Source organism: Cervus elaphus, chromosome 29 (assembly GCF_910594005.1).
Source record: "Cervus elaphus chromosome 29, mCerEla1.1, whole genome shotgun sequence".
NCBI lineage: Eukaryota > Metazoa > Chordata > Mammalia > Artiodactyla > Cervidae > Cervus > Cervus elaphus.
Genome location: NC_057843.1, coordinates 25,806,459 through 25,828,743, shown reverse-complemented (window position 1 = coordinate 25,828,743; position 22,285 = coordinate 25,806,459). Strand labels below are relative to the sequence as shown.

The 22,285-nt window shown below is 38.8% G+C and overlaps 1 protein-coding gene and 1 non-coding gene across 3 annotated transcripts in view; one reads left to right on the top strand and one right to left on the bottom strand.

Moving 5' to 3' along the window:
• Positions 1-22,285, top strand: part of ADAMTSL1 (ADAMTS like 1) — a 1,078,174-nt gene that overhangs the window by 204,847 nt on the left and 851,042 nt on the right. The gene's annotated exons all lie outside the window — the stretch shown is intronic.
• Positions 6,465-6,536, bottom strand: TRNAC-GCA. The gene has a single exon. It is a non-coding gene; the product is annotated as a tRNA-Cys (tRNA).

Genomic DNA, 22,285 nt, shown 5'->3' with positions numbered 1-22,285 from the left:
CTGTAGTGGCTGTATTAATTTACATTCCCAGCAACAGTAAAAGAGGGTTCCCTTTTCTCCACACCGTCTCCGGCATTCATTGTTTTGATCATGGCCATTTTGACTAGTGTTAGGTGATACCTAATTGTAGTTTTGATGTGCGTTTCTTTAATAATGAGTGATGTTGAGCATCTTTTTATGTCTTTGCTGGTCACCTGTATGTCTTCCTTGGAGAAATGTCTGTTTAGGTCTTCTGCCTATTTTTTGATTGGGTTATTTGTTTTTCTGGGATTGAGCTGCATGAGCTGCATGTATATTTTGGAGATTACTCTTTTGTCAGTTTTTTCATTTGCACTTTTTTTCTCCCATTCTGAAGGTGGTTCTTTTCATTGCCAGGGCCATTTTTTAAAGGGAGAAATTTTTAAAAGTTACAGTATTACCCACATCAAAATTTTCTTGATTAGTTAACAAGAATAGACTGTGGGTTGCATATGTTTGGGAATTTTTAATGCAACTTCTTCCAGTCATTTGGGAATATAATTTTTTCATGATTCTTTTATATTCATTGTATTCCCTATTCTTCTAATCTCCTATTCTTCTTTTATTAAGCCCACATCTAAACTTTTTTGTGTTTCTGCAGCACCACACATGTCTGAGGGGTATAGAGAGGCTGGATTAGATACTTCAAGTGAAGAAAGATATGTAAATTACTTTTGTGAGTTGGAGATAAACATAATCCGCATATAAGACTGTGATAATTCTCAACCCCCCTTCATGATCTGTGAGTTGGATGGTTCCCAAACTAGCAGTTTTACATTGATTGTGTTCATGTATATAAATTTTGCAATTTTTAGCTTTTTAACACAGATTTTAATTATATTAATGCTGGAATTTACTTCAAGCTTCTGCAGTAGATGCATTATGAAGCTAGTATGAAGCTGAAACAAAACTTCCTGTGTGGAAATGCATGATGAGAGAAAATATTGAATAAGAACAATGTTTTGATGTTGTGTTGCACATGGGAGTACTTTGGGCAAAAGGCGCTGAAATGTAATTATGGAAATAACTTGATATTTACAGCTAAACTCTGGGACTTCACAAAAGAAGATAGACTCAAAAAAAAAAAGACAAGAAAAAAAGAATATCACTTTGGAGATTTGAAAATAATTTAAGTGAAAGAAATAAAACAAAAAGCAAAGACTCATTTCCTTGAGCTTTAGAGCAGAACAATGCATGTGTTTCACATGCTTTCCCCCCAAATGTTAAATCATCATTGTGAAGATGAGGTTGACTGCATACCTTAGGACTTTGACAAGAAGGCAGGTACAAAGCCCAGAATGGATTAGAAAGTTATGCCACCAGGTTTTAAGTGCTGAGCATGGAGTGAGTCTAGACCAGCCCAGCTCTTCACATCCACAGTGTCAAGCCTCTAGTGAAGTTTCCTGCCACCACACTATTGCTGATTTCTGGTGGGCAAGTAGAATAAAATGGTGCGTGAAATGACCCTGTCTCTAAGAGTTGGACACGACTGAGCGACTGAACTGAACTGAACTGAAAGCATATAGCGAGCGGCTTTATACTTCATGGTTTTAAAAAGTAGATTGTTATAGACTAGAGCAAAGGAGTTGCAGAGCTAATTAATGCCTCTTGGAAGAAAGAATCTGTAATGTTTGCATTCCTCCAAGGCCTAAGAATCTTAAATTTGAGAGAAGTGGGCAAAAGATTCTTAAATGCTTAAAAAACTCTTAAAGGCAAGAGTTTTTAACAGTTTTGGGAGGCCAAATCATGTGTTAAGTCACTTCAGTCATGTCTGACTCTTTGTGACCCTATGGACTATAGCCCACCAGGCTCCTCTGTCCATGGGATTCTCCAGGTAAGAATACTGGAGTGGGTTGCCATGGCCTCCTCCAAGGGATCTTCCTGACCCAGGGATCGAACCTGTATCTCTTACGTCTCCTTCATTGGCAAGTGGATTCTTTACTGCTGCTGCTGCTGCTAAGTCGCTTCAGTCACCCCTAGCACCTCCTGAATTTGTGTTTAGTAAATAGCTTTCAGAACACCTCGAGTTCCATTGCAGCTTCTTGTTTTTTTAAACTGCATCCTCAATATCAAAGATGGTAGTTATAGCTGTTTTTAATTTTACCCTTAGAATCTACTTGAATATTAACAAGTGAAATTCAGTCATTGGGATGAATCATTTCTTATCTCCTATCATGAACTTTGGATAAGAGGGTTATCTAATTATTTTTCTTTTTCGTGTGTGTGTGTGTGTGTATGTGTATGTATATACACTCAATGTATGTATTGCAGTGAAACTCTTTTCGGTATTAAATATTGGACTTCCCTGGTGATCCAGTGATTAAGACTCTACCTTCCAATGCAGAGGGTGTGTGTTCAATCCCTGGTCAAGGAACTAAGATCCCACATGCTGCGTGGTGCAGCCAAAAAGTAAAAAATAAAGTAGATTAGGGTTACCCAAAAAGTAAAAGCAATAAAATAAAACAAATATTATAAAAATGCATTTGCCACTTAAATTCACCAGAATTTCCGCATGAAAGCATTGGTGTGTATGGTAGAGAGAGGATACATTTTATTGTTTTCCCTGATAGAGAAATTATCAGAAGTTTGGAGCCAACATGAGTTGATAGTCTTTAGTCAATCATGAAATCTTTACACAACCTATCATCAATTTCATAAAATAAAAAATGAATTAAGAAAATGTTTCATGAAAGGCTTCTCAACTGCTTGTGTACATACTAGAAGTTGAGGACTATTGAATCCACATTTTAGGGAACAGATCTCTATCCCTCACTTAATTTGCAGTTTGTTGGAAGAAGTAACTTGTCAGGAGGCTGTTCCTCTTTTGCATTCATGTCTGCTTTTTCCTACATTTCTTGTACCCTCTTTTGTGTCACTTCTTCCCTAGAGTGACCCTGGTACTCTATAGGGCACTGCCAGGGATCACTCAGAAACATTCAGCTGTTTTCTCCCATACAGCAGGTCATCCAGAAAGAGTTTGGATTCCGTACATAGCAACCTGGGGCACAGTCGACTGAAGGCCTTCCTTGAATCATTGTTTGGCTCTTTTGGGGATATTTTGAAGAATATAGGTGCCCAGGCAATGAATCTCCCTCCTGCTGTCTATCATCCAACTTCAGCGTAGGACTCATGTGTTCTTTCTTTCCTAAGCATGAATTTAAAACAGAGCCTTGTGATCTCTTGGCCGTGTCTTTAAAATTAAGAGAAAAAGGGCATCCTTATCTCAGAATTTGGAGTCCCTGAAACAGATTCATGATATTACAATAGAAGATATAGCCTCTTTAGGAGATTGGAATTAGCATATACACACTATTCTACATAAAATAGGTAAGCGACAAAGACCTACTATATAACACAGGGAACTATACTCAATATTTTGTAATATCCTATGAGGGAAAGGAATCTGAAAAAGAATTTGTGCGTGTGTATAACTGAATCACTGTGCTATATGCCTGAAACTAATACAATATTATAAATCAACTATATTTCAATAAAAAATATAAATATTTTAAAAAGTGACACAGGCTACCAAGTGTAAAATAGATAAGCAACCTTGCATAGCCCAGGAAAATACAGCCATTACTTTGCAATAACTGTAAGTGGAGTATAATCTATAAAACTTTGAATTACTTTCTTGTATACCTGAAGCTAATTTAATATTTATATCAACTATATTTCAATAAAGCAATAAAAAATAGTGCCAAAAAAGAAAAAATATATAGACTAATTCTTAAGCACTGTGAATCTTGGCTCCCTCAGAATTCTTAGCTGTTGGCAGCATGATACCTCTCAAGTTGTGCAGTGCCCATGGCCCCCTGACACATACATGGAAGTGATTTATCATTACACTGGTACTGCCTCTTGCCCCTGCCAATAAAAGCAGAGAGCAGATAGAATGACTGACTGATATCATATTTCCTTTCAACTTTTGCTGCTCTCTGCAAATTAATTCATTTCATGAAAGAAAGAGGGACTGCTCTTTACTCCCAGACACTCAAGGCAGATAATGTCCTGACCCTTGGCCTCTTCCCATGAATCTGAATGCTTTAATGGCACCTTGAATGGTAAATCTTTTCTGAAAGTTTTCAATTTACATTCAGATGCCTTGTCTTTTTTCGTTAATGCTTTAACCTTCTTTCCCTAAATTCTACTTTCAGTTACTCATTTGTCCTTGAGTTGTGTTCTCCATTCTGTTCCCCAAGGACTCCATTTCTCTGAATATTTTCCACAGCCATTTATTTTTTGTTTCCAACCTAGACCTGAGAGCTGTTGGCTATAGAGTGTCTTGTTCTCAGCTCTCAAGCATCTCATGGCTGATCAAGATTTATCCCTGACCATTCATTCTTCTCCAGTTGACACTGATTCCAGGTTGGTCAGTGGATCATCAGTAAGGCCATGGTTCTGAGAGGCATGGCTCAGAGAAGGTATAGGACTAGGGAGATTTAGAGAATCTCTGAGCATTCAGGTCACCAGGGTCTGGGACTAAAATCTAGATCCTTAGTTCAAGAGATGAAGCCTAAAGATAGATAATTTACTGGGACCTCCTTTCTTTGCATTATCCTTTGATGCAGCCACAACTCCCAAGTGGGACATCCTAAGCCAAAAGCTTTTATGGGTCCAGATTTGAGCCAGTCATCCATTGTATGTCTTTGCAGGAGAAATACTGGTGGGACGGAAATGTCAGTGGGTGTGTTCTTTAAATTTTTTTCATTTTTGTCTGTGCTGGCTCTTCGTTGCTGCCCAAGAGTTTTCTCTGGTTGCAGTGAGTGGGCTTCTCATCGCAGTGGCTTTCCTTGTCACAGGACATGGGCTCTAGGGCCTTGGGTTCAGTAGCTGCAGTGTACGGACTCAGTTGCTCTGTAGCATGTGGGATCTTCTAGGATCAGGAATCAAACTTGTGTGTTCTGCATTAGCAGGTAGATTTTTTACCACTAGATCACCAGGGAAGCCCAGTGGCTGTGTTTTTTAATGGCAACCGTAGAACTACAGCTCGGGCATGAGGACTTCCCAGGCTAAATAGAAATAGGCCCTTTATACTGACTAGGAAAAGCTTCTGGTTTACACAAAAGTCACTTAGCTAGGACCCAGAGCACAGTTTCTCTTTTGATCTTACTTTTGCTATGTCCACTTGTAAGTGACAGTTAAGGGGCAAACTGAACTGGCTACACATGAACAGTGTAAGTTAACCCAACCCTTCCTTCACATCATATGCATCAGTTAACATGGGATATAAAAACTCAGTTTTTTATCAACTTTGTTTGACAAATTTTTTTTCCATTTATTTTTATCAGTTGGAGGCTAATTACTTTACAATATTGTAGTGGTTTTTGTCATACATTGACATGAATCAGCCATGGATTTACATGTATTCCCCATCCCGATCCCCCCTCCCACCTCCCTCTCCACCCGATTCCTCTGGGTCTTCCCAGTGCACCAGGACCGAGGACTTGTCTCAGGCATCCAGCCTGGGCTGGTGATCTGTTTCACCCTAGATAATATACATGTTTAAGTGAAGCAAATACCCCTCTCATCTACCTCTAAATTATAATCTGGTTTTAGTTGGATGTCCAAAAGGTAGCAACAATTTCATTTTCTACAAAGATGTTCTTTCCATGTATTTATTCTTCAGAGTGAAGAACAGAAATATGTTGCTTTAGGCTTCCCTTGCTAAAAATAGCAGCAAGAAAATTGACCTTTCTGCTTCTAAATGAGCAAAGAATTTTCTCCATCTTAGTTAGGTCAGGGCTGAGTTCTCATAAATGTTTATCTATATGATCTCCCCAGTCATTATATGACAAGCATTATTTTATAAATCAAGAGCTTATACTCAAGTTATACACATTGAATTATAATTTGTTTTAATATCCAAAACTGAAAATAATTTTTGTAGTGGGCAAAACCCCAGATGTGTTTTTATCAGTCTCTTTTTTCACTTAATGTCTAAAGCTTTATGTATTTAAGGAAAATTTTATCCATGTGTTTCTCATTTATTTACACTTAACTCATCAGTATGTTTCGTATGAGTTATTTGATGTCCAAGAAGTCTTTTTAACCATTTTATGTGCCTATAAAATGGGAAGTTATTTTATGCCAAAAAAGTAAATTGCTCAAAGCCTATCACCCATCTCTGAAAGTTCATGATTGATTAAAAAATCTGAACAAGAAATTTCTGAATAGTTCTAAACTGATCAATATAAAGCATATCATTTTCTATAGGCAGTCTTGTGTGTTCAGGGGCTTTTGTACTTAAATACAGCCTTGTTTAAAGAAAGAATTTGGGGTCAAGGACTTTATATGGAAATATATGTTAAAGTGAACATGAAGTTGCTCAGTCGTGTCTGACTGTTTGTGATCCCATGGACTATAGCCCACCAGGCTCCTCCATTCATGGAATTTTCCAAGCAAGAGTACTGGAGTGGGTTGCCATTTCCTTCTCCAGGGGAATCTTCCCAACCCAGGGATCGAACCTGGGTCTCCCGCATTGCAGGCAGATGCTTTACCGCCTGAGCCACCAGGGAAGTACCAGATACAAAATATATGTCAAGTCACTGGCTATTTCCATGGAGCTCTTTGCTGATATCATTGATGAACCCAGCTTACCATTTTTCTTTTTCAATGTGGTTGTCTTAGTCTGTTCAGGCTGCCATAACAAAATACCATAGACTGTGTGGCTTCCACAACAGGAATTTATTCCTCACAGTTCTGGAGGCTAGAACATCCAAGATCAAGATATGGCAAGGTGGCTTTCTGGTGAGGACTTTTTTCTGGCTTACAGACAGCTGTCTTCTCACTGTGTCTTCATATGGTGGAGAGAGAAAGAACAAGAGAATCATAGAGCACTCTCTGGTATCTCTTCTCTTAAGGACATTAACCCTTTTAGATCAGAGCTGCTCATGTTTATGACTCCATTTAACTTTAGTTAACCTCCATAAGGGACTTCCCTGGTGGCTCAGATGGTAAAGCATCTGCCTACAATGAGAGAGACCCAGGTTCAATCCCTGGGTTGGGAAGATCCTCTGGAGAAGGAAATGGCGACCCATTCCAGTATTCTTGCCTGGAAAATCTCATGGAGAGAGGAGTCTGGTAGGCTACAGTCCATGGGGTCACCAAGAGTCAGACATGACTGAGTGACTTCACTAACCTCCATAAAGGCCCTATCTCCAAATATAATGACGTTGAGAACTGGAACTTCAACACGTTGATTTGAGGCAGTGGGGGACCCAAACATTCAGTCCATAACAGTGATCACTGGTTAGAAAGAAAGAAATCTTTTCAGGCATCTTATCAGTGAATTTTGTATCTGGTATTTTATAGGTACCTCCTCTTCTGTGCCCTTTTAGCCTTCAGTGTTACAGAGAAACAAGACTCTTTGAGAGTATTTATTTTATCATGTTGATGTAGTAGAGGTTTGTCCATTCATTCCACCCACTAAGTAGGCACTCTTGGAGGATGGGTATTGAACGTTTTTTGCAGTGGTCAGGCTAGTAAGCAAACTGGAGAGTGTAGGAGATGTTATTGAGGTCCTACCATTCTTATTTGGTCCACCTGAATTAACCCATGTGCAAGTGCAATGTGAAAGCACAGTGGATTTAATGTCCCCAGGGGGCCACATTTCATCCATAGGAATGAGGTGCTTCAGCTCCCACACCATCTGGTGTGATGGTCCTGAGATATTATCCATATAATTTCTCAGATTTCAGTGGCATCAAGACCCAGTTGCCCTAGGCAGTCATCTGTTCATTAAACCAGTCATTACTGGGTTTCTTTACTCTATTGTCTCACTATTCCTTATCTGTTCTTTCTGAGCTTATCCCTCAAATAAACTACCTGCACCCAAGTTCTTGTCTCATGGTTTCTTTGAGGGAGAGACCTAAGGTAAATCACACAGGAAACCAGGAGTTGCAATATAATGATATGAACTGTAACAGGAGTAGGTACAATAAGAAGAAGCAGTGGCAGAACACAAACTAGATGTTTCTTTTGGTAGAGATTTGTGGGAAATTTATGAGATCAAAGTCTGTATCCCTCCTTACAGAGTAAACCTAGTAAAGCAGAGGTAACGTCTATTCACTGCTGTGTTTCTGAAGTCTAGAAGAGGACCAGCATATAAGATCTTAACACATATTTGTTGAATGAATATTCCTTCTTTGACAGAAGGAACGCTGAGGTTTAGAAAGGTACAATAACTTATCAGTTCAGTCAATCAGTAATGGTACTGAATTGCGTGTGTTCTAATTCAGGGCTTTCCCTACAACCAACTCTAAAAAAATAAAGTACTAGCTAAAAGGGTGATGATGATTAGGAAATGGGATTTCTTGTTGTTCAGTTGCTCAGTCATGTCCAACTTTTTGTGACCCCATGGACTGCAGCATTCCATGCTTCTCTGTCCTTCACCATCTCCTGGAGCTTGCTCAAACTTATACCCATTGAGTTGGTGATGCCATCCAACCGTCTCATCCTCTGTCATCCCATTCTCCTCCTGTGCTCACTCTTTCCCAACCTCAGGGTATTTTCTAATGAGTCAGCTCTTCATATCAGGTGGTCAAAGTATTGGAACTTCAGGAGGTAGGGTAATATGTGCTTAGTCTGAGTTCTGAAATCAGTGTAGACAGGCCTAATGAGGGCATCATAGAAAGATTTTCATTGGGGGCACTATATGATTACCTCTTAGAAAGAAAATTCATAAGTTTTCTCTTCTGCAATAAGGAGGATAGATGAAATTGAGCAAGACTAGAGATAGCAGGATGGGTTCCAATTAGGTCCAGAAAAGGATTAATAACATGGATGGTAAAATGTGTAGGTTGAGGTGGAAGAAAGAGTCAAGGCCCATATCTTGGCATGAGCCGGATGGTGTCAATTCTTGAGACAGAGCAGGTAAGCAAATAGTATTATAAGAGTTAATAGATCTCCTGGTACCCATGGGGCCACCAGGTAAAAATATCTGGGTTCTAGAGAGAGAGATTCTGGCTAGAAATGTAGACTGGAGAATCATTACTACCAGGCATCACAAATGGTGATTTGAAGCCATGGGAGTTACTGAAAGAAACAGTAAAGAAACAGTTAAGTAGTTCTTACTCTATACCAATCACTGTTCTGAGTACTTATGAATATTAACTGTATATAATTATTAAGTATATTTGTTATTAAAATATTAGATATTAAGTAGCTATATTTATTAATACTTATCAATTAAAATACTAAATATTAGTATCTAACTCAACAACTTTATTAGGTTTGTTGATGAGGAAACTTGGCAGAGAGAAGTTAAATCACTTTCTCAAAGTTACACAGCCAGTGAGCAATGGGTTTAGGATCAATCAGGTGAGTCAACAGAAAAAGAAAGACAAGCATCATAACTGTAAAGAATTGAATGGGAACTAGTGATCCTTTAAGACCAATGAGGACCATTAAGAGAAGTGAAAGAAGTATCAGGGAAAAGGTAGAAACTTAGGCTTAGAATCAAAAAGAAGGCTTTCCTTGGGTCATGTGCCACTGAGAGATCAAATAACAAGAAAGCTAAAAGATATTCATTGGATTGATTTCACGTTGGAAAAAAACCAGTTTTAATGAGATGATGCAGGTTGGCTATTCAACTCAAGTGTTCTACCAGGGTTAGAAGCAGCAGCTATGGGTAAAGCTATAGAAGCCAAACAGCTTAACCCAACTGGAAGAATCTATCCTAGAGAATGAGTTTGACCTGACAAGTTTGTGCTGCAGATATTATATGAGGAAATTTCAAATGAACCATGCTTTCTAGAGACTATAGCTACCTACACTGATATCAGAATGGGCAAGCCTCAAGAAGCAATCACACTAAAAACAAAGGAAGGAAGGAGGAAGGAATGGAGACCTGAGTGAAAACCACAATAAAATTTGAAAACTGAAGAGGTTACCCCTATAGAGAATATTCTCAAAATTATTATTTCTGAGATTCAAATTCTTTGTTTTTCATATTGCTTATATATGAAGAAATAAGTGTTACATCAGCCTCTGGAGCTCAAAATATCAAGAATAAAAAGATTCATGTTAAATCCCTTGCTGATGGATATTGGCAACCTACAAGAAACACGTGGGAGAAAGTTCTCAAGCTTAGAGTACAAGGGGAATGACTTTTGCACACGCAGGAAAAAGCATGTCGAAAGACAGCGATGAAGGCCGGAGGAACGTGGGAGTTGGAAATCAGTGTAGGCAGGCCTAATGAGGTGGAGACAATTCTTAACTCGGTCATGTCTTAAGGTAAGTCAGGAGTGTTTGGACCTAAGCTCCTGTGGTCAACTTTCTCCATGAGGGACTGTTGCTAATACCTGCAGTGATTTCATTAGATGTCAATGATAATTGAATCAATTTGAGGTGTTTGCTTGGAAGAGACGGCACTTTCCTTCTGACAAGCCAGGTTTTAAAAGACGAAGCTTTAAATCGGTCAGCTGAAATTGGTTTATGAATTGCTGGAAATCCCTAGACAGATTTCCATCAATTCAAAACATCATAGACAATCTTGTATTTGCAGTGGGCTTTGAGTTATTCATGAAATCCTATTGAACATCTTTTTTGCATTAATTTAGTGATATTTCTCACTGACGTCAAGGTGATGAAAAATCACGCTAAACCTTACTTGGCTGGCTGAAGCGAACTTGGAACCCCACCAGGCATGCTGCAGGCAATTTCTGGAAGGCAGGCAGGGGGACCCGGCATGCCTCAGAAACTAACTTAGAGATGAGCTTTTGTGAAGAGCGAGTCTACAATTATAGGAATACAAGTCAAAAAAATACTTAAGTGCTGCCATCAGTTTCTGAAAAGTTCTAAAAATATGAAAAACATGCTCCAGAGGCCGAAGTAAGCAGAAGGAGGTATGCCCTAAAAGAAAAATTGGGATTTTATTTATTTACTAAACATTTTTATAGGTTTTACTGGGTTTCTAGCACTTTTCTAATGGCTTTATAAATAGTGATTCATTAATGTTCTTGACAACCCTTAGGAGCTGGGTACTGGGATTATTCTCATTCTATATACAGTGGTAGGACACAGAGAGGTTAAGTAGTATGCTCACAGTCACAACTTCCATTTAGAAGAGGGCAACAGAGGGTGAGATGTTTGGAAGGCATCACCGATTCAGTGGACATGAACTTGGGCAAACTCCGGGAAATGGTGAGGAGCAGGGAACCCGGTGTGCCAGAGTCCATGGGGTCTCAAAGATTCAGACATGACTTGGCAACTGAACAATAACATGGTCACACAAGCTGGGACTGAGCTGAGATTTCAACTTAGGGGTCCTGGCTCTAGAGTCCAGGCTTTTTTAAAAACTAATATTCACCATTTATTCACTTTTCCTTAGGCTTTAAAACTTTTTTTACTGTGGTAAAATCTTATAATATAAAACATACTATTTTAACTATATTTAACTGGACAGTTCAGTGGCACTAAGGACATTCACATTGTTATGCAACTCTCACCATCATCCATCTCCTGAATTTTTCTAAACCAAGACTCTGTCCCCATTAAAAACGAACTCTCCATTCCTCCTCTGTACCCCTCTGCCCCTGTACCTCTCTGCCCTCTGCCCCTGGCATCTACCAGTGTACTTTCTGACTCTATGAATTTGACTATTCTAGGTACCTTGTGTAAGTGGAATCAAACAGTGTTTGTCTGAACCTACTGTAAATTGGAATGCATTTTTAAGGTTAACTTAATATATGTCCTATAAACAGATTGTATCTTCTTTTTAACCCCTGTGCTATACAGTAGGTTCTCATTAGTCATCCTATGTTTTTAGCCACCATGCATGCTCCATGTCATAAAAGAAAGCAAAGGAATCAACATTTCCTTTCAAGAGTCTGTACCTATTATTTCCAATAAGACTCAGAATGACTTTCCCACATGGTAGCTTCTCCTTGGTTCCAGTTTTACTACATCGTGCCTTGTAAAACTGTCCTTTGGTATCATGGAGCTAGCCATCTACCACATCATACTGGGATTGTTAGAGGAAGCAGAGACTCGACCCTGGTAACCTTACGGTGTGGGGTCACCTTGGTTTCCTTTTCTGTTCTGAGGTCTTCAGCATATGTTGAAAGATTGTAAATAGGAATAATTGCCACTGTATAAACTGTGAACACAATCATTTCTGAACAATTTATGGACTACATGGTTCTCACAGATTGTCTTCAGATAATCAGTAGTTTTAAGAAATTGTGAAAAGCAGAAAATGAGAGAGGGAAAGTGTGTAAATAGCTTCTGCAAAGGACTTTTCTCTTGAGATGTACATTTTTGAGAGCAAGACACTATATTTGTACCAGTTATATTGATTATTTTGAAAAATTAGTGTTTTGTATGAACTTGAAAAGACATCTGCACCCAGCAGCATTATTTCCAATAGCCAAGACCTGGAGATAACCTTCCCATTGATGAATGAATTGATAAGGAAGTTGTGGTATATGTGTACACAATAGAATATTACTCAGCCATTAAAAAAAAAATGGAAATCCTAGAAACCCTATTGTTTGCAACAACATGGATAAAATTTGAGGGCATTATTGCTATGCGAAATGTCAATGAAAGACTAATACAGTATGATCTCACTTGCTCATGGAATCTGAAATAACAATTCATAGAAAAAGTGTTCAGACTTGTAGTAGCCAGAAGTGGTTGTCAAAAGGTACAAGCTTCCAGTTACAAGATACGTAACTCCTAGCAGTGTGAAGAACAGTATGGTGATTATAGTTAATGCTGCTGGGTGATACATAGGAAAGCTGTTAAACTAGGGGTTCTAATCACAAGGAAGAAAAATGTTTTCCTTTTTTCTTCTTTCTTTTCTTTTTATTGTATCTATTTGAGAAAATGGATGTTAGTTGAAGCTTTTGTGGTAATCATTTCAAAATATATGTAAAGCAAACTATCATGCCTTATACTTACACAGTGGTGTATATCAATTATTTCTCAAAAGTGGGGAAAAAAAAAACTGTTTGACATAAAGACTCTTGGTTCCTGGGTATTTTTGTACAGTATACCTTTCTATTTGATTGACACATTACTTGGATATAAGGTTCATCATGTTTTCATGAAGTCTCAGTATTGATTCTTTATAGCCAATAGAAGTTATTCCAAAAGTCTTGTGGCTCGTTATGGATGGGACATGTACTTTACATTGTAAATATTTCATATAGTAGTCAAAACTGTAGGCTATTTTTATTAATATATCCTATCCCTAGTCCATACTTCTCTCCTTAGACTCTGGTACCTCACTGTCTATTTAGTATCTCCAATTGAATTTCTAATTGATAATCTCAAATTTAAGATATCTAAAATGACATCCTTTTTACCTGCAGCCTTCCCCTTCTTAATAAGGGAATTCTGTTTTTCAAATTGCCAAAGTCTAAAACTTCAGAGGCATCTTGATCTCTTTTTTTTTCTCCCACCCCTTATCCAGTCTAGCAACAAAGTCTGGCTCTACATTCAGAGTACGTCCAACATCCCATCAATCCTTATTTACCTAATGCTCCCACCTGTTTTGACCCACCATCTTCTACTTAGAACAGTCTGCTAAGGGTCTCTCTACTTCTCCTCTTATCCCTCTAGAGCAGCCAAAGCTATTGAGTAGAAATATGTTGACAACTGTCAGTACACCCTGTTGTAGGGTCCCTTTCAGGGGCAAAGTCAAAGTCCTTTCGATAGCCTCCATTACCTCCTCTCCAGCTACTTTCATCCTAGCTTCTCTGCTCCAGCCATCCTGGCTCACTGGTACTTCTCATCTATCAGACCCACTCCTGCCTGGAGCATTACTTTGGCTGTACCCATTGACTAGAAGGCTCTTCACCCAGAGATCCCCATGGCAAATTCCTTCTGCTTTTTAAAAATCTTACCTAAACTGTCACTTCCTTAATGAGGTTTGACCAGACCATCTTGTTTGCGATGGGTCTTCCGGTCCTTCCGCCTTTCTCTTCCCTTTTCTTCTGTCACAGCACTGTCACCTAACAAAGAGTGCTTGTTGTTCAGTCGCCAAGTCATGTCCGACTCTTTGCAACCCCATGGGCGATCACTCTCCAGGCTCCTCTGTCCATGAGGCTTTCCAGACAAGAATACTTGAGTGGATTGCCATTGCCTTCTCCTAACAAACAGTCGAATTTACTTATTACAATTGATCATTTAGTGTCTGTCTCCTGCGACTACAAAATAGATTCTTTCGGGGAGGAACCTTTGTCTGCTTTGGTCACTGGAAAATCTTGAGTGTCTAGAATAGCATCTGAGACAGTAGATATTCAATAAATATTTTCTGAATAAATATACAAAAGAATTAATTAAAATGTGGATTACATTGGACCTCTCTAATGGGACCCTCCCTAGCTCCTTGCTTTTTCATTCCTCCATGGTTAACCACACAAGGGCTGCAAATTTATACTATACATTTTGCTTTAACACTCAGCTATTTAAAGGTTTGCAGTCTTTAATCTTCCATTGAATGTACCTATTTGCAACACAGTCCTAAAAATAATATCCGCCATTTTAATTAAATCCATCATGAATGCATCATTAGCTAAAACACAAACTTCTAGAGAGAACATCTGGCTGGTATGGCTGGATTTGCTATCATGAGTCTGCTTCTAAGAGTTTGAAAAGGATCACTTGCCTCTTGATTAAAATGTAAAAAAGAGCTATTATTGCTATTTGAAAAACAAAAAAATGGAGAAGATGGGCAACAAGTCTTTTCACTCAATGATTTTTGTTAAAGAACAGATTTGCTCCTTGCCTAAGGAGATGTACCCTGGAAACTGTGAAATCTCCGTCTATTTTGATTTAAGATGCTGAACAATAAACAGTCTTTGAAGCTTCCAGTATCCAAGGACACAGACCTAGTGTTTTCCACCTTGTTTGAATGTTCAGTTTAGGCAACACGTGGCAGCTGGACTCAATCCTGTTGTTAGGAACATCCCTAAATGAAAGTGCCCGGTCATTACTCATGATCTGATTGGTATGCTAAGAGCAATGGGCCAGCCAGCTTTCAGTCTGAGATTGCCTTTAATGCGGGAGAGAGAAAAAACTTTGGAACCAAGAGGCAGAAAACAAAGATAAACATAGAAACGGCATGGCCAAGTGTTAAAATCGCAAAATGCAGACGGGACAGTTTTGTCTTTCCCTACTCAGCAGTTAGGATTAGGTGGGACTTAAAAAGCTCAGTGTCATCTGCACTCTCAGTATGGCAGAGAGTCGAGACAATTGTTCACAAACCCCCTCTGAGCCTGTATGTCTTTATTAGACATTGTAGTTGGTTTGAAGGTATTGATACCACTATTCCCAAGTTGTCTGGATTCCCTGTATTTCTTTTCCTTTTTAAATTTTTATTTATTTTTGGCGGCACTGAATCTTCACTGCTTTTGCTCGGGCTTTCTGTCTAGTTGTGGGGAGCAGAGCTACTGCTTCTCATTGCAGTGCCTTCTCTTGTTGCGGGCCAGGCTCTAGGCATGGGCTTCAGTAGTTGCAGCACTCAGGCCCCATAGTTCTGGCTCGCAAGCCCTAGAGTATGTGGGCTTCGGTAGTTACGGTGCGCCGGCTCAGTAGTTGCAGCTCACAGGCTCTAGAGCACAGGCTCAGTCATTGTGATGCACAGGCTGAGTTGTTCTGTAAAATAGTAAGGGGATCCCCAGGTGGCGCTAGTGGTAAAGAACCTGCCTACCAGTGTAGGGGACGTAAGAGGCGCGAGTTCGGTCCCTGGGTTGGGAAGATCCTCTGGAGGAGGGCACGGCAATCCACTCCAGTAATCTTGTCTGGAGAATCCCATGGACAGAAGAGCCTGATGGGCTACAGTCCACAGGGTTGCAGAGTCAGAGATGACTGAGGTGACTTAGCATGCTCGCACAGTTAATAGTGAACATTATGTATACATTTGCTTTTATGCCAGTGATCAATTTTTGTCATCCATGCAGCTCTTACTTTTGATGTAGACTGGACATTATTATTTGTACCTAAGAATTAGTTCTTGCCTCTCTGAATATCTTTAACATAAGACTGTAATGTAGCATGCCAAGGAAGGAAGATAGATAAGGTAAAGTGCTGCTTTGTACTACTGAAAGTCACTGTTTAGTTTCTGAGGAGTTCACACCAGGCGCTGAACTGGGGAAATGTGCAGTGATAACATTGACGGGTGTGGAGTTTAGGGCATGCGTGCATGAGGGGGACTGGCTTCACTCTTCCCCTCTTCCATCACCACCCTATGAAGAGAGACAGAGATAGAGACTGATAAGACATCCTAAACCATTTATACAGTATGTTCTTTCAACTGTGGGAAGTTAAAAAAAAAAAAAAAAAACCCTATTAGAAAAAGTTCATGAGTTCTATAGAGATACAGACCAATTTTCTATGGATTCATTATTACATATATCATTTTTGCCCATGTGTTTATCTATCACTATGTACGTACTCCCAAACTTGGCAGCTTCAAACAACACACTTTTATGAACTCAGAGTTTTGTGAGGGTCAAGAACCCGGGAGTAACTTAGCTTGGTGATTCTGGATCCGATTCTCTCTGAGGTTGGAGCCAAGATACGTGCTGGGGCTGTAGTCATCTGAAAACTTGACTGGGCTGAAGGATTGCCTTCCAAGTGCACTCACGTGGCTGTTGGCAGGAGATCTCAGTTCCTCACCACGTGGGCCTCCCCATAGAATAGTTCATATCATGGCAGCTAGCTTCCCCCAGAGTGTTCAGAGAAGCGTGCAGGAGAGCCCAAGATGGAAATGACAACATCTCTATAACCTAATCTCAGAAGTAACATAGCATTGGTTTGCTTCAGTTTTGTTGGTCTCACATCCGCTCTGGTTTAATACGGGAGGGGACACAGGAGATGTAAGTCCCAGAGGCGGGGATCCTTGGGGAGCCATCTTGGAAGCTGGTGGCCACAACCATATTTAACTTTTTAAGAGAAACTTTTATTTCCTTTTTAGGAATAAGGCTATAGCCTTAGAATAGTCTAAATTGAAAATAAAATGACAAAGATTATATCTGAAAGCATGTATTCTTCATTAAACATCCTAATTTTATTTATATATAGATACTATCACTGTATACACAGGCAAAAGCACACATATTGGCAATGCATGCTGCTGGTCCTAGACTTACTGAATTAGAATCTACATTTTAACCAAACCCTCAGATAATTCATAAGCACATTAAGTTTGAGAAACCCCGGTATAAGATATATTGATATTTATACTTTTCAATCATAAACCTACTATATCTTGAAAATTAATAATGGAACAAAGCTAACAAAATTACCTATTAAATTAATGTTTGATACTAAAGTTCTCTGGTTTTTCTGCCCCTCCCCCAAACCTGACTCCTTTCCTATACACACTACATGGAAACACAGTCCGGCTTTCAAGAATATGGAAGTCAACCAAAGCCTTTTTTTTTTTCCTTCTCCTCCTTACAAGAAAATAGGTGGAGTACTGCAATGACATTTCAAAAAACCATGTTTTGAGATAAGGTTTATTTTTATTGATGTCAGATGGGAATAGACTTGCAAAGGATACAGTTGGCTCTAAGAAAAAGAAATAGTTTTGAAAATCATCAACTGGCATTTGCAAAATGTCATCAGGGACTTTCTTTTCCCTGTGCTGAAAACAAATACAATTCTCTATAAAGAGAAAGCCTGTGTATGAAATTCTGCCATTTGAAATGATTCCATTTTTAGAAGACAACTTGAAGTACCATGATAGTTTTACATACAAAAAACTCAAACTAATTTGTTTTTGTGGTATTAATGAGTTGGTTTTGGTTTTGTTGGCATAAGGATTAATACCTACCCACTATTTCCGCATAGGGTCAATCCCTACAGTGGAGACCTTGAAGTAAAAGCAATTGTACAACCTTCAGCTTATTAAACAAACCACTAAAATGTATTTTTCTCTGATTACAAAAGTAAGGCAAACTCATTGTGGAACATTTGAGAAATATCAAAAAGCTATAAGGAAATATAAGTTATTTACAATCCCACTGAAAGATAGCTACTTTAGAAAGAGATAACTTCTATTAATATTTTGACCTATTCCCTACAGGTCTATGTGCCTCATATATATGTATAATATATGGATGACATACACACACATCACACAACAGGGAAATATGTAAGACATGCTATGAGGAAAAAACTGAAAATGATAGTATATTTTTACAATGTAGACAGGATTTCTGAAACTGTGACAAGTTCAGGGTGATCATTTCCTGCCATCTGTACCCTACCAAATTGATTTTGTACACAGTGTTTGTAACCATCACCCCTCTTAGAACTTTCTAGAACATTTTTATCAACTCAGAAAGAAACCCCATACCAATTATTAGTCACTCTGCATTTCTTCCTCCCCTAACCCGAAGTAACCACTAACCTACTATGTAATTCTATGGATTTGCTTATTCTGACCATTTCATATTAGTAGAGTGATATGATTTGTGGTCTTTTGTGTCAGCTTCCTTTCACTTTAGCATAATGTTTTCCAGGTTTATCTGTATTATACCATGGATCAGTACTTCTGTTTTTATGGCTGGATAGCATACTATTATGTGGATATTTTGTGTATCCATTCATAGGTTCATGGACATATGGGTTGTTTCTACTTTTTAGCTATTGTAAATAATAATGCTATGAATAGTTATGTGCAAGGTTTGGTATGGACATAGATTTTTATTTCTTTTATGTATATACCTAGAAGTGTAATTACTGCCACATTATTGTCTGTCATTTTAATTTTAGCCATTCTACTGGGTATGAAGTGGTATCTCATTGTGGTTTTGGTTTGCATTTTCCTAATGACTAGTGTTGAGCATCTTTTCTTGTGTTTATGGGCCGTTTGTATATTTTCATTGGAAAAAATGTCTACTCAAATCTTTTGCCCATCTTTATTTGCCTCTTGATTATTAAGTTGTAATACTTAAAAAATATAAATTATATAGATTATATGGATACTGGGCCCTTATCACATATATGATATGTGAATATTTTTCTTATTCTATGGGTTGTGCTTCACAGTGTTGGTAATGTCCTCTATACAAACATTTTTTATTTTTATGAAGTCCAGCTGAATACACCTGACATATGTGGTACAGTATATGGAGGATACATATATATACACACACACATAAATATACACAAAATTAAGGTCATCCTTAAACAGGCCTTTAAAAACAGTAATTATATAAAGAGAATTTCTGGGTGCTTAGAAACTTACTTCAGAGGAAAAAAAAAAAAAAAGGAAAGCCTTTTAAGGCAAGGCATATTGACCCCTTTGCAAAGCAAAAGTCAATGCAGAAAAAAAAAGTCAATGCAGTAAGTATAAACATTTCCTAGTGGCTTTAAAAAAAAAAAAAATAGTTTTCTGGTCCTAAGTTCTGTCCCTAAATATTTTCTTCTTTGAATATATTATGGAGAATTCCTAATGTCTAATGTCAGAAACACTGTTGACCTCAAGATAGGAAATAGAACTTTCTTCTCCCTTGTGAATCTCTTAGAGGGACTCGTTCACCAAGTTTGGTACTGAAAAGAAAATTATTTCACATTTTTAGAGCAGGTTTCTTTTCTTGTTAAAAAAAATTAATTGAAAGTACAACTTTGGTATTTCTTTGATTGCTTGTACTTTTGTTGTCACGTTTAAGTCATTGCCTAGTCCAGGGTCATGAAGATTTACACCTATATTTGCTTCCAAGAGTTTTATAGTTTAGGTCTTTGATCCATTTTGAGTTAAATTTTCTACATGATAAGGTAGGAATCCAAGTTCATTCTTTTGCATATGAATATCCAGTTGCCTCAACCCCATTTGTTAGAAAGAATATTCTTACCCCCATTTAATTGTAGCACCTTTGTTGAAAAGCAATTGTCCATCAATATAAAAGGCTTTTCTCTATGGAATTTTTTCTCCACTCTGTTGCCAGTGATTATTCTAAATTGGAGATTTGATCATGTTTTTCTGCTTCAGGGCCTTCCATGGATTATAAGTGTTAGTTGCTCAGTCATGTCTGACTCTTTGCAATCCCATGGACTGTAGCCCACCTGTAGGCTCCTGTGTCCATGGAATTCTCCAGCCAAGAATGCTGGAGTGGGTTGCCACTCCCTTCTCCAAGGGAACTTCCCAACATAGGGATCGAACCCAGATCTCCTGCACTGCAGGTAGATTCTTTACCACTTGAGCCACCATATGCATTATAAGAAAAACATTAAATCTGGCCATGTGAGGTGTGCTAGAAAGGGCAGGGACTGTGAATGAGGCATAGTTTTTCACCTGGCTCTGCCTTTTATTAAAAGTGTGACCTGGGACAAATTACTTAGTTGCAACTGGAGTATGAACCTCACACTGGCAGGGACCAGGTGAGCCTGATTTGCTCTCCACCAAAGTCCAGCACCGTCAAAGATCCCAGTACAACAGATTCAGAAAATATTTGTTGAATGGTGAATGAATCTCAGTTTCCTCATCTACAAAATGAAGATTATTATAACTATTTCATAAGGTTCTGGTCAATGTTTCAGCATTACCTTCTTCCTAGAAGCACCTCTGTAGCTTTCCAGATGGGACTCAGAACTTTTCTATACGTTTCCAAAGCTCCTTTGACATCATCTTTATCACATTGTATTATAGCATCTGTTTCCTTGACTGTCTCTGCTATTTATTGCTGTATCTACCACACACAGCAGAGTACCCACCTTTTGTAGCAGGCTTTCAGTAAACACTTGGGGGATGAAATCAGCTGATGGTTTTTGAGCCTGTGGAGACAAAAACTATTTCAAGCTATTATTATAATATTTTAGAAAACTTAAAGTGACAGCAGTTTGGCAGAGTAATATAGAAATGGAAGAAGATTGGGTGAACTCATGATTTGGTCAAATCTAATAGTAAGCAGCTATCCAAACAATTCTACATAGGTTTTAATGAGTTATCTGTGAGACTTTGAGAAATGTGTCTATAGTTAGGCCTCTAGATGTAAACACAGCGTGTTGAAAACCCAGATTGCAACAAATAGTTGCAGGGTGGGAAGAGACGGGGAGTTTCCTATGTGAGTTATTTCTGTGTGTGCACAGCAGTGTGCATGATCACAACCAGCGTGCCTTTGCCAGCCTGGGTGGGGAAGACGAAGTGTCAGTGTTGACCTTCTAAGCTGTGTGTCCTCCAGAATGTAGGCAGTCAGCGGGGAGGCATCTACAGGTTGTAAAGAGAGCATTTTAGTGGGTAACCAGGGCACATTGTTAATAATAAGTGGGAAGGGTGTCGTCCAGGCAGAGTGAGCTAGTAGGAAATCATTGGGACACAGCGAGACCATTAAAACCTGAAGAGAAGCCCACACTGCTAATAGGAATGATACTGACTGGGGTTCTTGACCTTCCCCAATCAATAGAAATTGATAAGAGGCCAGAAATTCAGATGAGCCTTTATTGGGGCCCCTGCTATAGCAGGAGGAAGCAAAAATAAATAACAGGTTCCCTTTGCTTACTCCCTGAATGGGGAGGGGGGATGAGTTGGTTCTTTATATGATGTGAAGGTAGGGTGTGTCCCAGGGATCAGGCTGGAGGGGTAGCTTAGTTGGTTTGCTACCCCTCTGGTGGTGTTAAGTGCAGGGGCGTGTGTAGTATCCTGCTTTTGCTCAGGACACCCTGTTTTTGCTCCTGGCTCTTCAGAAGTGGCAGTAGGTTTCTTTGGTCTTTTTGTATCTTGTTGTCCATAATTTGCCCCAATTGCTTATGCATGTAGTCATTTTTAGTTCCTTACACTTTCTTTGTATTTTGTTGCTGGAGGAGACATTTGTCCAGGTTTAAGTACTACCATAAAGGGTCCCAGGTCCCAGTCTGTCTCAGAAAAAGCAGGTGATAAAACTATTTTCCTTCATAGCATAAGGAAATCCCTTCATGATCCACTATCTAGACCACCAGATGGATTGTACTGGACTGCAGACAGCCTTTTTTGATGTAACTGCAATGTAAAATGGGTGTGTGTATATATAAGTGAAGTGGGAGTGGGTTGAGAAAAAAATGAAAGGGGATTTTTAACTAATGGAGTGTGTGGATGTGTGTGATATGCATCCACAGGCATGTGCAAAAACATGTGCGCATGCACAACTGCATGTGCACGTGTGTGTGTGCATGCACACACACACACACACACACACACACACACATACACTTTAATAAAAGGAGAATGCATTTTCTCCAGAGCCAAAGTATTCCTCTAGCTTGGTAGGCTTGAAAAGTAATACATCAGTTTAGGCGTTTCGCATGCTGCACATGGAAAGTTTTCATGTTTTGT